We start from the raw sequence: 14922 nt of genomic DNA on the forward strand, positions 1-14922 counted from the left end.
ATCGAATGGCTCAACTCCGAGTTGTCGATTTGTTCCTGTATCAATTCTGTCTTAAGATATTCTTGGACTAAAGGGTTAATAACATCAATAGCATAGAGATTCTCAACATCTAAAGGTCTTTTCATCCCCTCATCTATGCTAAAGGTATATATTTCCCCATTATAGTCCAAGCAAATTGTTCCATCAAACACATCGATAATGGTCTTAGCCGTGGGCAAAAATGGCCTCCCCAAAAGTACCCCACTAGACTCAGCAGACTCATTATCATTCATCTTGATTACGTAAAAGTCAGCAGGATATAGAAATTCATGCACTTTGACTATAATATTTTCCAACACTCCTTCAGGGCAAATGCAAGTTCTATCTGCTAGCTGGATTACTACCTTGGTAGCAACCATTCTTACCCCGGTTAGCTTCTTATAGATCGAAAGTGGCAAAACATTTATTGACGCCCCTAGATCACACATGGCATGCTCAACTTTGATATCCCCTAAAGAGATGGGTAATGTGAACATACCTGGGTCGGTGCATTTCGAGGGCATCCTTCTCTTCTGTATCACAGCAGACACAGTTTCTCCAATCACAATCTTCCCATCTAGCTTGGTTTTCCCTGCAATAAACTCCTTGATGAACTTACTGAAGGTGGGCATTTTCAAGGCTTGCAAGAATGGCAAGTTGATTTTCAACTTGCTGAAAATCTCCATGAGATCCTCTGTGTCATCCTTTTTCTTCTTCGCCTCCCCTCGATATGGAAATGGTTTTGCTCGCTTTACTGCATTTGTGGAAGTACCAGCCTGGGTTTCATCAACTGCTTTGTTTTCTTCCCTACTGACTTCCTCAGGTTCGGGGTCTAGGAAGAACGGGTCCCTTGGTCGAGGTAGAGAACCCCCTAAATCTTCCTTCTGGAGGTCTCTCTGAACAATGATCTCCCTCGGTTCAGCGCCTCCCTCTTGCTGTTTCTGACTCTGTTTCCCTTCTTTAGCTTGCATAGGCGCTTCCTCATCAGTTCCCAACGTCGGCCCTTCGTAACCCCGCCCAGATCTCAAAGTGATTTGACTAATGTTTGCTCGGTCTGGCGGTTTGACGGTAACAGGAAGTTTGCCTTCATTCCCTCGCATCTCGTTCAAGGAAACTGCGATCTGGGAAAGTTGTTTTGCCATCATGTCCATGGCGGCTTTTTGCTCTGACTGAGCATCTTGTAACTTGTGCACCATGTCATTGTTGGAATGTAGGTTACCTTGCATGAGCTGCTGTGAATTTACCAAATCATGGACCATGTCATCCAAACTCCGTTGTGGTCTGAAGTTGAATTGACCAAAATTTTGTCCTTGACCTTGGTTCTGTCGAGAATTTCCTTGATGATTATTGTATTGGTTATTCGACCCTTGATTGTTGTACTGGCCACTAGACCCTTGATTCCCTTGGTGGTTCTGTTGGGAATTCTGAAAATTGCCTTGGTTATTCCGTTGGTGAGGTGGCACATAGGAGTTTCCTGGGTTGTTTTGATTTTTGTTCCCCCAATTAGTTTGGTCCTGATTCCTGTATCCCAGCTGCAATTGTCCTTCTTGGCCCTTCCCCGACCAATTGGACTGCCTCTCCGGAGGTTGTGCATAATTCGTGAGCTGCAAGGGAGGTGGCTGGCTTTGATCGTGGTCAGTCCATCTGAAGTTTGGGTGAGTCCTCCATGGAGCGTCCCTCTGTCTTCCTTGATTCCAACTTCCATCGGGATTCCAACTTCCCATCGTATTTGCTTGAGCTTGGCACTCCCCTTCACAGGGCTGACTGTAGTATGGTTGCAGTTGTCTTTCCTCTTGACCAGGGGATTTCTCATTTTCCACTGGAGCATGCGGATTGCATTTCTCGATCGCATTTAGCAAGGCCTTTTCCAGTTTATCGATCCTATCTTCCACCTTCTTGTCTTCTTGATCCATCACTGCATTAGCTGATCCTCTCCTCAATATGCTTCGCGGGTTATCATAGGCCTTCTTTGCCTCAATCAATCTCCCTAAGGTTTCCCGAGCTTCACTTGCTTTGTTCTTAGTAAAATTTCCCCCGCTCGAGGAGTTCATCAAGTCCTTTGATTCAGGGTTTGCACCCTTATAGAACAAATAGTAAGTCTCCGCTTCTATCATCCTGTGGTTTGGACAAGCATCCAACAACCCCTTGAAGCGGGACCAATAAGAACTTAGAGACTCATCGTATTCTTGTTTGCACTCCTGAATCTCCTTCTTCAAGGCATTCGTCTTGTTAGATGGAAAAAAGTAATCCAAAAATTCCAGTTTAAAATCCTTCCACGTGTTGATCGAGTCCGGTGGAAGCCTCAGCAGCCAAGTGTTCGCCTCCCCTTTGAGAGCAAACGGAATTGCTCGAAGACGGTAGTCCTCTTCTGTTGCCTCGTTGGGTCGCTTCTGAATGCTGCATAGTTTACTGAACTCGTTCAGAAATTCATAAGGGCATTCGTTCCTCCGCCCAGAGAAGGTAGGTAGAACTCCAAGTACATTCGTCTTGATGTCAATCGACCTCCGTCGTGGGTTCGAGACTATAGCATTAGCGGGTTCACCATCAAGATGTGCGGTGAGCGACCCTATTTCCGGATCGGGGTCAAGTAGATGAGCCATATATGGGTCATTCTCCTCCTCGGTCTCGAAATGCTCTGGTTCGGTTGATGTCCCTGGGTTCTCCTCTGTCGATGAATTCCACTCCTTTTCACGTTCTGACTCGAACGGGAATGGATCTTCCGTTCTCAATCCTGATCTAGTAGTGATGGTAGATGTAGATTCCTTGATTCGCCACTCGTACTGGCCACTCCCTGATCCAGATGAGCTTGCCCAACTTCCAGATTGGAAGCCCGCTTTCATAAACTGTCAGGGAGAAAGAAAATAACAGAAATTAAAATATTTACACCAAATCCCTAAATGAAATAACAACAAACGCCATCCATCCCCGGCAACGGCGCCACCTGAAAGGGTTATTTTGTGCTATGGCTGTTCAAATAAGAAAATAGCAGGTTCCCTAGATCCAGCAAGTCCACCAGATCACTCGGTCTAGGAACTCGTGGGTCGCGAGGAATCCCGGTCGTCGGACACACAAAGCACTTTTCCTTTCAAAAACCCTCAACCACTTTACTAAACCTAGTATAGGGAAGTAGGGATCGATTCCACAGCGAAGGATGCGTAAGACTCATAATCAAGGATTTGGGAGTGTTTTTGGTGTTGGCTGCTGCCACGCATTTTCTTGGGTTGAGGAAAATTAAAATTAACTTGACTTGGGAACCTAAAAAAAAACTTAACCTAACAGCTAGACCTAGGAAATAAATCTATGGTGGGGACCATGTCTAAAAAAACCAAGGTACGACTGAAAAGTTGGCAGAATAACTAACTCTCGTACTAACTGACAGTGACATCGTCTTCTACAACCAAATTTGCGTAAAAACTTCTTAAGAGAAACAGCATGAGCAAAACAAAAACAGAGCTACTGACTTGAAATCAAATTTATGCATAATAAACGAAGAACTTAGCAGATCTGCATACCCTAGACGAAGTGAAATAGAAACCAAGAAGAAATAAAACAAATCTATCGAACTACTGTCTTTCCACACGCCAAATCCAACCTCAGACGCTAAATCCACTCCGGATCCAAGCGTCCGACATGAACTCCAAACAGAAGAAACTCTCCATCACGTCAGATTTTACAAATAAGAACTCCGAATACTCAAACAACCACAGATCTGTCACCAAATTCCATATCAAACACCTTAACAACGAAATAAACAGAGATCGACATAGCAATTGAAGAATTAAGCTAAAAGCAGAGAGATCTATGCAAAATGACTTGAAATTAAACAACTAAACGCAGATCCATGAACAGTAAAACAGTTAAACATCATCAACATCAAGGTCGACTCCCAAAAGTGAAGTTCGACGGCGGAAATTAGCAAAAACAACTGAAATTAAAAGTAATTGTATCTTCGCCCTCACTAGGACGGTGTTGCCAAGCACGAAATCTTTCAGAAAGTACCCTCCCGATCACAATTACCCCAGAACCATCCCCAAGTGTGTGAAAATGTATGAGCTAAGAAGAGTGAAAAACTGTATGTCTTGCGTTGCATGCTCTTCTCTATTTATAGGCGTTTTAGTGGGCCCAGCGAGGTATAGATAATGACTTTGTTGCCCTCAGCTGTAAACTCCTCTGTCACGCCACTTTTCCTTGTAAATTCTGCTCATTTCATTCCTTTCTCTCGCTAGACCATCTCCTTCATTACTTCCTTGATCTAGCGATTTTCTTCACCCACCTGGCTTAGGAAATGTGTTAGACCCAGCAAATTATAACATTTTTCGCACATTACCGATGCATGAAATTAGCCTTATCAACCGACTTCTAGAAAAAACTCCTAGACCTAGACACCCTACTGACATACAAAAGAAAAAGAAAGAAAAACAAACACTTAAGAAAATAAAACACATCGGCATAAACTAGTTCAAACTTTTAAGCAGTCGCCCCCACAAGCTTAAGGTCAATCAAATAGTCTACCCACTCCAAATCCTCCCCTTCCCTTCATCTACCTAGTCGTTTTGTTAGCTCGTCCAGATAGCCTACAACTTACTGACTGTTGGATTCGCTCGATCACTCATTCCTCATCAGGGATGTTAGGATCGATCACTCTTAGTTATTTCCTGCCACTGATGCCTCAGGTTATGAGAATTTCTCCTTCTATCCTTCTATCCTCCTTTCCTATGTTCTTTTTTTTCTCTGGACTTCGTCCAGCTTATACCTCCTTGTTTTCCTGGACTTCGTCCAGCTTATACCTCCAAAATATTTTTCTTTATTTCCCTCCTCTGGACTTCGTCCAGCTTATAACTCTAGATATTTGATAATAATTTTTTTTTTCTTTCTCCAATTTTTCTCCTTTCTAAATTCTTATCCCTAAGCATCAGGTGGCAGCCCCTCTTCTCCCTCCATGTACAACAACCCCTTGTTAAAGAAATAATCCAGACTAAACACCTCTAGTGGCTCACACATCATCTGGTTCCGCCTTTCCGAACTTTAGGATATAGTTGCGTTGGATGTCGGCACCCAGCGAATGACAAGTAAACATGTGGCGAGAGGGGTTCGCGGCCATCTGATGGCAGGCTTGTGCTAACCAGTTACCCAGGTGGACTTTAATACGTTTTGCCATGCACCATGTGAAGTATAACTCGGTAGTGGTGAGGGCAGAGCTCGCGGTTCCCATCAAATTGTAGCCAATAAACTCCTGCGCAAATCTTAAGAGATGGTTTGTGATGTGTAGGCCCCTCGAAACACTCGTCTTGAATTTTCCACTCCTTCCCTGCGTGATGGACTCCCATGCGGTCTGAGGCGTGAATCCTGGGGTATGCTTTGGTGGTCCAAACATCCGCTCATTCCAGATTCCTTCATCATCTTCAGTAGTTGTGAACAGCCCCATCCGCAGAGACCATTCCCTAATGCTCATCTCGTGCTCTATGTTGAAAAGGCGGAAGGAGATCGCATCTGCATCCTGATCAGTGGTTGCCTTAAGCTTGATAGTCGAGAAGAATTCCCTTGCTGCTATGAGCGGTACCTCCTGATCACTATGGTTTAGCAACCATTCGAAGCCAATGTCCTTAATGTAGGACTGGAATTCCTCTTCTGACTCAATGTACTCCAGAGCCTTCAGATCAAAGCGCTTCCCTGACTTGGCCAACTTGCCCACTGCACTCCTGTCTTTGTATGTTTGGGCTCGCTTGGGGTCATCAAATTTCGCCATGGACGTCAGTAGTTTTTTCGTTAACCAGATCTCTGTCCGCTCGAAATTTGGCACATCTTCTTCTTCAGACTCTTCCTTTGACTCGTGTTCCACTGCTGGATTGCCAGGTCCAGGAAATTTAGATGGTGCACGGGGCGGCATCAGTGCTTCCTCCCTGATCGAGGAGATTCGCTGCGATTTCCTGGACTTAGGAGCAGCCACCTTCTTATCCTTTCTTTTGCGCTCCGTGGCTTTCCGGCGCTCCTCAGCAGTATTTACCTCTCCTTCAGACCCAGGAGTCTCTCCTTCCTATACGCTCCCTCCCCTTGGGGCAAGGAACCCTGATCCCTGGACTGGTCTCCTTCATCCACCTCATCCAGCATACTCCTTCTCGTCTTCCTCCTGAACTTCGTACATTTTACTGGTGAGCCATCTGGCACATCGTCCAGATCCACAATTTCTAACGGCCCGTTGTCCTTGGACCCTTGTTCTTCAACAGTAATGGGGATCCCTTTCCCCTCAAATTTTTCAGGGATTTCTTCCTCAGACATGATTGGGGTTTCCCCCTTAGATGGTTTCGGAGTCTCCTCCTCAGAATTCCCAGGGATTTCTCCCTCAGTAAACATTGTCCGGGTTGCCCCCTCAGATTCAAACGGGGTTCCCCCCTCAACATACAGACTTGGGGTTTCCCCCTCCACAAACTTCACAATAGAGGTTTCCCCCTCCACAGATTGTAATACAGATGTGTTACCTTCCCTCGCGGCTTCATTCACTAGATCGTCCACCGCCATCCTATCAATCTCGTTCGCGAAACCGCTAACGCCCTCCTGTTCCTCCTCAGGTCCACCACCCTTTCCTTGTTCTCCGATGTCTGGGCTCGATCTAGGGTTTGGGATCCCTCTGAGTGTGAAATAGGCGGCTGCGCTGTTGATTCGTTGGGAATTTGTGACGGTTGCGACGCTAGGGCTTTGGTCCCGGCAGATCTCCCCCGATGCAATGCCGAAAACAGGGCTTCTCCCCGGCTACCGAACTTTTCTTCCAATTCTTTCAAGACTGCAGCCTCTTCAGGGTTTTCAGTGGCGGTGGGCTCTGGAACTGCGGAAGCACGCCACTCGGAGCGTATATCCAGAACTGGAAAAGTCGCCTGAACCGGCGGTTGTCTGGAAGAATCGCCGGATGGTGGCTTGGTGGCGGGGTTTCCCTTCTTTGCAGTAGTATCTTGTGCCTTCTTCATGATTTTTCTGCAAAAACTCACAACAGCTAGGGTAAATTTTGGGTTAGGGGTTGAGAGAAATTGGGAGAAATTAGAGAGAGAATTGTGAGAGTAGAGAGAGAAGAGTCGGTTGAATATTTGATGTGAAAGGAAAGAGTAAAGGCGATGGGCTTTTCAGGGTGGGTAGGTGAACAGTTGCATGGTGATGTAAGCAACCGTACGCCCCTGAGAAAAGCGGATTTTGAATTTTGAATAGTAACCGTCTTCCCTCCAAATTCTCACTGTGAAAATTGTTCCTCCCCCTAGCAACTCACAATTCCATAAAAACAAAGGTGAAACACCAAATTCTCGGGTCTAGGAGTATGAGTGACAACAATTTCCCCGAAGAGTTTGGTGTTTCGAAAATATTTTTGGAATATTAAATTTTTTCTGTGTTTGGATTTTTCTTATATTAGAAAGCACTTAAACTATTTACACTTGCAAACGAGTATTCTCAAGATTCCCTAGGTCAGTGTACAGATAAACTTTTATTCCCCATTTTACCTGACCTAGGAGTTCATTGAGAATAGCCATTTGCCTGACCAATTAGGAAATAATAGCAGATGCATGCTGTGGCGTTTCTTCCACCACATGCAGATCCGCATTATCCCTATATACCTTCACCATGTGTCCATTGACTAGGAAAGAAACAGAATTTGGGGCGCTTCCTTAGATCTCCACTACTCCATTTGCTCGAAGGCCAACGATTGTGTATGGTCCTATCCACTTGGATTTCAACTTCCCAGGCATCAGCTTGAGCCGAGATTGAAAAAGAAGTACTTTCTGCCCTACTCGGAGTTCCTTGACCCAGAGGTTCTTATCATGCCAAAGCTTCGTTCTTTCCTTATACCACATTGCTGAGTCAAATGCCTCTAGCCTTAGCTCCTCCAGTTCTTGTAGTTGCAGCTTTCTTTCTTCTTCATAGGTCGGCGCCTTCATATTCATCTCCTTTATGGCCCAGTATGCCTTATGCTCCACTTCCACTAACAGATGGCACATTTTCCCGAACACCAACCTATAGGGTGACATCCCGATTGGTGTTTTGTAAGCGGTCCTGTATGCCCACATAGCGTCGTCCAGGCGCTTACTCCAATCTTTCCTCGTAGTATTCACCGTTTTTTCCAGAATGCTTTTGATTTCCCTATTCGAGACTTCAGCTTGACCATTCGACTGGGGGTGATATGGTGTAGACAACTTATGATGCACACAGTATTTCCTCATCAATGCCTCTATGGTGCGGTTGCAGAAATGTGTTCCCTGGTCTGAAATAATAGCCCTAGGTACCCCATACCGGTTGAAGATGTTCGCCTTCAGAAATTTAGCTACTTCCTTCGATTCACAGGTGAGTGTAGCCTTTGCTTCTATCCATTTGGACACATAGTCCACTGCAACCAAGATGTAAGTGTTCCCATAAGAAGATGGGAACGGTCCCATGAAGTCCATCCCCCATATGTCAAAGATCTCGCAAATCACTATAGGCACTTGGGGCATCTTTGTTCAGTGTTGGCCAATAGAATCCACTGTCCAAGACCTTTCTGGCAGTTTTCCTAGGTCCAAAGTGACCTCCGCATACCAGGGCGTGGCAAAGATGGAGCACGTCCCTCTGTTCCCATTCTGGAATGCATCGTCGGATTACTTGGTCTGAGCATATCTTCCAGAGGTAGGGATCATCCCAAAAGTAGTATTTGGCTTCACTCTTCAACTTCATTCTTTGGGCCCGGGAAATTTCTTGGGAACCCGGAATTTCTCCTGTGACTAAGTAATTAGCCAGGTCAGCGAACCATGACTCTGTATTCAACGGATGCTTCCCTTTGTTTGATGTTCCTAGACCTGTTACCGCCAACACTGCATCCCAGTTAATGGGTCTAGCAGATTTCCATAGATAATAAAGATGTTCCCCGGGGAAGGCATCAGGTATAGCTTCGTCCGTGTCCCCTTGAAATATTTGACTCAAATGATCTGCAACCTTGTTTTCCGTTCCCTTTTTGTCCTTTACCTCCCAGTCGAATTCTTGCAGTAATAGCACCCACCTAATCAACCTTGGTTTGGACTCTCTCTTGGCCAGGAGATACTTAATGGCTGCGTGATCAGTGTAGACTATCACCTTTGACCCCAGTAAGTATGGTCGAAATTTCTCAAATGAGTATACAACGGCCAACATCTCCTTCTCTGTGGTATCATAATTCTTCTGAGTCTGGTTGAGGGTCTTCGAGGCATAGAAAATGACATAACTTTTCCCATCGATCTTCTGACCCAGGACGGCTCCTACCGCAAAATCACTTGCATCGCACATTACCTCAAAAGGGTGATTTCAATCCGGTGCTCTAATTATTGGTGCAGAGACGAGTTTATCCTTCAGCATTTGAAATGCCTTCTTGCAGTCTTCATTAAAGATGAACTCCACGTCATTGTGCAAGAGATGAGTGAGCGGTTGTGCAATCCTTGCGAAGTCTCTGATGAATCTTCTATAGAATCCTGCATGCCCCAAGAATCCTCTAACCTCCTTCTGATTCGTAGGGTAGGGTAGCTTTGAGATCACATCCACCTTGGCCTTATCCACTTGAATACCTCTCTCAGAGACCACATGACCTAGGACTATTCCTTCTGGCACCATGAAATGACATTTCTCCAAATTTAGGACCAGATTCTTCTCCTGACATCTTCTCAGTACCAGATCTAAATTGGCCAAGCATGAATCAAAAGAATTTCCATACACCGTGAAATCATCCATAAAAATTTCAATACACACTTCCAGCAAATCTGAGAAGATGCTCATCATACAACGCTGGAATTTTCCCAGTGCATTGCATAAACCAAACGACATTCTTCTGTATGCATAAGTGCCGAGCGGACGGATAAAGGTTGTCTTCTTCTGGTCTTCAGGATCCACATATATCTGGAAGTATCAACTGTATCCGTCTAGGAAGCAAAAGTATTGCTTTCCATCCAATCTTTCCAACATCTGGTCAATGAAGGGTAAAGGAAAATGGTCCTTCCTGGTGGCTTCATTAAGCTTCCGGTAGTCAATGCACATCCTCCATCCAGTCACCAATCGAGTAGGTACCAACTCATTCTTATCGTTCTCTATCCCCGGCAACGGCGCCATTTGAAGAGCGAGATTGGGAGTGATGTGTGTATTGCTGAGTAAAATGGAACTTCCCCGATCCAGAGAATCCACTAGACACTGGGTCTAGGAACTCAGAGAATCCTCGGGTTACCTGTCGTTGGGCACACAATCACTTCCTTCTCCTTTCAAAACCCTCAACCCGCTATGCTAAAAAGATTAGTACAGGGAAGCAGGGATCGAATCCACAGAGACAGATGCGTAAGTAAACATGCTAAAAGACCTGGAAACTATTTTTGGCTGCTGCCACGCAATGTTCTCGGGGTTGAGATTTAATTCCTAGACTCTGGAAATGAAATGTTCTATCCTAACAACTAGATCTAGGCAGAGATAACAGAACATGCATAATGATGACCGAATGCGCTTGAAATTACTACAAGACCTGGTAAACGGCTTCCTAAACTATCCTAGACACAAGAACGAACAACATGTGGGGACCATTTCCCTAAACGACATAGTACGACGGAAAAGCTGCAGATTAACCAACTAAAGGACTAACTAACAGCGACATCATCTTCTCTAACTTTTATCACGAAATAACAGATGAAAAACAGAGCAAAGCAAGGATCGAAACAGGGCAAACGAAATTAAACCGATTAACACAATCAACTACTGAAACTAAAGCAGATCTACGATTACTAGACGAGGTAAACAAGTAAACAGAATTTAAATATCACAACCATGCAAGCATGAACAGATCTAAACGTTGGATGCAAAACACAACCGAGCTTCGAACAGCGAAGACTCGGGAAATCCAAAATATAAACAAAAGCAAATAAAAGGATTGTATCTTCGCCTCCCTTGGAGACGGTATTACACAACGACTGGTTCCAAAACGTGAACCCCTAAGATGATTCCCCAAAAAGTGTGTAGAGAATGAGAAAAACTGAGCTAAGAGTTGATGATGCAAAAGGAGGACACCTTTCATGTTGAATGCGTGCTCTTATTTATAAGGGGCGGAGCTTCTAGACTCTTCCTAGTATTTCCCATTTTGCCCTCCCCGTGGATGCTCCTTCGTCTAGTACTCTTCCCTTTTTTTTCTGCTCATTTTTCCCGCCAGCTTCTTCCTCCAGGTAATCCTCTCTTTCTTCCTGGGGCTGTCATTTTCTCTACACACCTGGCTTATAAAACTTCGTTAGACCCAGGAAATCACAGAATTTATCCCATAACCAATGCATGAAATTAGCCTTATCACTTACCACTCCGACAGCATACGCTATGTCCGGCCTAGTATGAGATAGATAAATGAGCTTCCCTACCAGTCTTTGATATCTCCCCCTGTCAGTAAGTTTTGCCCTTTCAAGTATTTGCAACCCATGATTCTGCACCATTGGAGTGTCTGCAGGCTTGCAGTCTATAATTCCCACTTCAGCTAGGAGATCAAGCACATATTTTCTTTGGTTGATAAAGATTCTTCGATCTGATCTTAGAACCTCAATCCCCAAGAAATATTTGAGGGAACCTAGGTCCTTCATTTCAAACTCTTTGAACAAGTTCTTCCTTAATTCTCCAATTTCCTCTTCATAATCCCATGTGATAATCATATCATCAACATAAATGATAAGACACGTGATCTTCCCATCCTTCTTCTTGAGAAACAGTGTATGATCAGAGTTACTTTGTCTGTAGCCGTACTTCTTCATTACTTCAGTGAATCTGCCAAACCAGGCCCTCGGAGACTGCTTTAGTCCATACAGTGTCTTCTTGAGTTGGCACACTTCCCCAGGTTGAAACTCTTCACTGAACCCGGGAGGAGGAACCATATATACTGGTTTAGGTAGCTCTCCATGTAAGAATGCGTTCATCACATCAAATTGGTGTAGGGGCCGGTCTCTATTGGCTGCAATTGAGAAAATCACTCTTACTGTGTTGATCTTTGCTACAGGTGAAAAAGTCTCAGCATAGTCGACACCATATGCCTGAGTATACCCTTTAGCTACAAGTCGTGCCTTATATCTTTCAATCGACCCATCTGGTCTCCGTTTAATTGTAAATACCCATCAGCATCCTACAGCCTTGACTCTCTCTGGCAGCTTTCCCTTCACTCAGGTATTGTTTTTCATTAATGCCTTCATTTCTTTAAACATGGCCTCTCTCCACTGTTTGTGCCTCATTGCTTCCTCAGCAGTCTTGGCAATCTCTTCTTCTTCATAGAGTGCTGCTTCAAATGCACGTGCCATTTTGGTCAAATTTCCCTGCACAAAATTTGCCACTCCATATCTGCTCTTCGAACCAATTTTCTCTGGAGAATACCTCTTTGGGGGAATACCTTTGGTACTCCTATGTGGAAGAATATATCTCCAAGTATCACTATCCACAGTGTTATCCTCAGTTTCTGCGTTGTCAGTATCAACTGTAGTATTTTCTTCAGGGGAGTTTGGTACGGGACATACCTTGGATATTGGTTGAGGAGAATCGGAAGGCGATGGCTGAGCTGACTCCTGTGGGGCTTGCTCGGTGACAGTGACAACTGTCTCTGTTGGATCCTCACAAAGGACTTGGAAGTGACACAAACCAACTTAGACAGTCCCCGTGATTATTATTAAGATTTTGTTCCCCCTGACTGCTAAGGTGGTGAGGGCAAAAGAATTCGGTTTCCAAAAAATTGCAATTTATGGTGGTGACAATTTTTTTAGTGTGTGGATCAAAGCATCTGTATCCCTTCTGGTTAATCCCATACCCCACATTTTGTGTATAGGTATTTAGTTTCTATATTGGTTTTGGCCTCTTGGCCAAGAATTGGGTATAATAAGGCTATGATGAGAATTCTCCGAGCTAGAATTCTTCCTGCTCTGACGCCATGAAGAAACAATTGAGGATCAAAATTGTGTGTTGTATTGCTTGAGATATATGTGCGGAGAGTACATCCTTTTATAAGCAAGAGATAATTTACATATGGTAAACACAATCACGGGGATCCTATTCCATTTATGGTAGATGATCAATTGAGAATAAATCTCATTTACTCTTATGATTTCTTTTCAACAAATACAAATGTTTTTATCATATTAATATGGAATGTATATAATTTATCAATTTCAAGAGAATAAAATTCGATTTTATTAGTTGAGCATTACTTTTTTTTTTGTGATAAGTATACTCTTTGATATTGCTATTGTGGTTAGAGATCGCTTTTATTATTGGGTAGATGGGGGCTCAATGTGTGCGGTCTGTGTTAGTAGTACTATATTTGGATAGGCAGCACTCAATATGTGTGATAAGCATTTATGTTTGGATAGGTGATGCCCAATATGTGTAGTCTGTATTACTATACTAAAACAAACTCCAACTAACTAGGTTTATGTACGATAAAACTTTATCACATCTCTTGGGAATAATATCAACTCCTGGCATAGACCGAGATATGATTCTATAAAATAATTTTTCTCATGTTGATCATCATTATCTAAGATGTCCATTGTATTGGTTTGCAAAAAAATATATGCACATTATGACAAGTCAAAGTAGAGTATGACCAACATTGTAAACTCAATATTACTTGTGTAGATAAGAAATAAATGATCAATGAAACCTAATACGTAGTTTAACCAGCAAGAAGTATTTATCTCATTGTATCCCATTCAGTGAAATACCTCACTCCAATGTCATATGTCGTCGAAGATAAGAAGGGGCGTCAGATCCACACTAAAAACCGTTCATTATAGATTGTCTACATCTATCTAGATTGAGAATATAAACCATTTACTTATGCAAGGTAGATTTTCTGTAATCATGAGTCTATACAATGCAAAAGAATTACTTGTTTGTCCCATTATTTATTAATTTTTATGAATTTAATTTATAAGTAATAGTACATGACAAATTACGTCATAAATAAATTTTAAAAAATGCAAGTAACCTAAAACATGAATTTTTGTATATACCATGATAGTTTTCCATTTATACTAAAAACATAATTCGAAGCTATCCAAAAATTTCATACTTATACTCTAAAAAAGCTATCGAAAAATTTATAAGTAAAAAAAGCTACCCAAAAATTAAAAATTAAAAAATGACAAAAATTTATAAGTACGGTATGAAACCAAATAAATTTAAACCATTTCTGTGCTCACTACCCTTTTCCACTCATCATACACCTATATAAAAAGTTATGAACATCTATCCAAGATTGAGGGAATAGATAGCCACCATCCGATTAATTAGTGTGAATATTGTAAGCTAATATGGAATCAAGGATTGCGGAAGAAGGGAGTTTTGATTTCGAGAGAGAAAAATCTTATTGAATTGTAATTGGAGAAACTGAATTACAAAAGTTGAGCCCTAATTTTTCGGCTTAAAAGGAAAGGAAAAACTAACTAACTTTTCCAACAGTAACAATCAACTAACTAATTGTTCTAAAGGTTACAATTCAATCCATCAACTATCTATCCAATGGTCCAGATTTAAACCAACTATTAAATCCTTCCTTCTCAATTCTAACCAAGTGCTGGGCTCGGTTGACTTGAGCAAAATACACCTTCAAATCTCCACCTTGCTCAGTTATCCAGCCTCATCACATTTCTGCGGCATGATTAAGTCTCTGCACAGCTCCACTTTATCCCTTGGCAAAGCCTTTGTAAGCATATCAACTGGATTAACCTCTGTGCTGATCTTGAACACTTCAACTTCTCCTTCTTCAATTTTTTCTCTGATGAAGTGTAAGCGCACGTCGATGTGCTTACTGCGTTCATGAAATACCTGATGTCTAGCAAGTGCAATAGCACTGCTACTGTCACAGCCAACAGCAATACACTTCTGATTAACTCCAAGCTCTGTTGCAAGACCCTTCAGCTAGAAGCTCTC

The sequence above is a fragment of the Salvia hispanica genome, chromosome 5, assembly GCF_029641045.1.
Source record: "Salvia hispanica isolate PSC_SH4W2 chromosome 5, Shi_PSC_v1, whole genome shotgun sequence".
Taxonomy (NCBI): Eukaryota; Viridiplantae; Streptophyta; class Magnoliopsida; order Lamiales; family Lamiaceae; genus Salvia; species Salvia hispanica.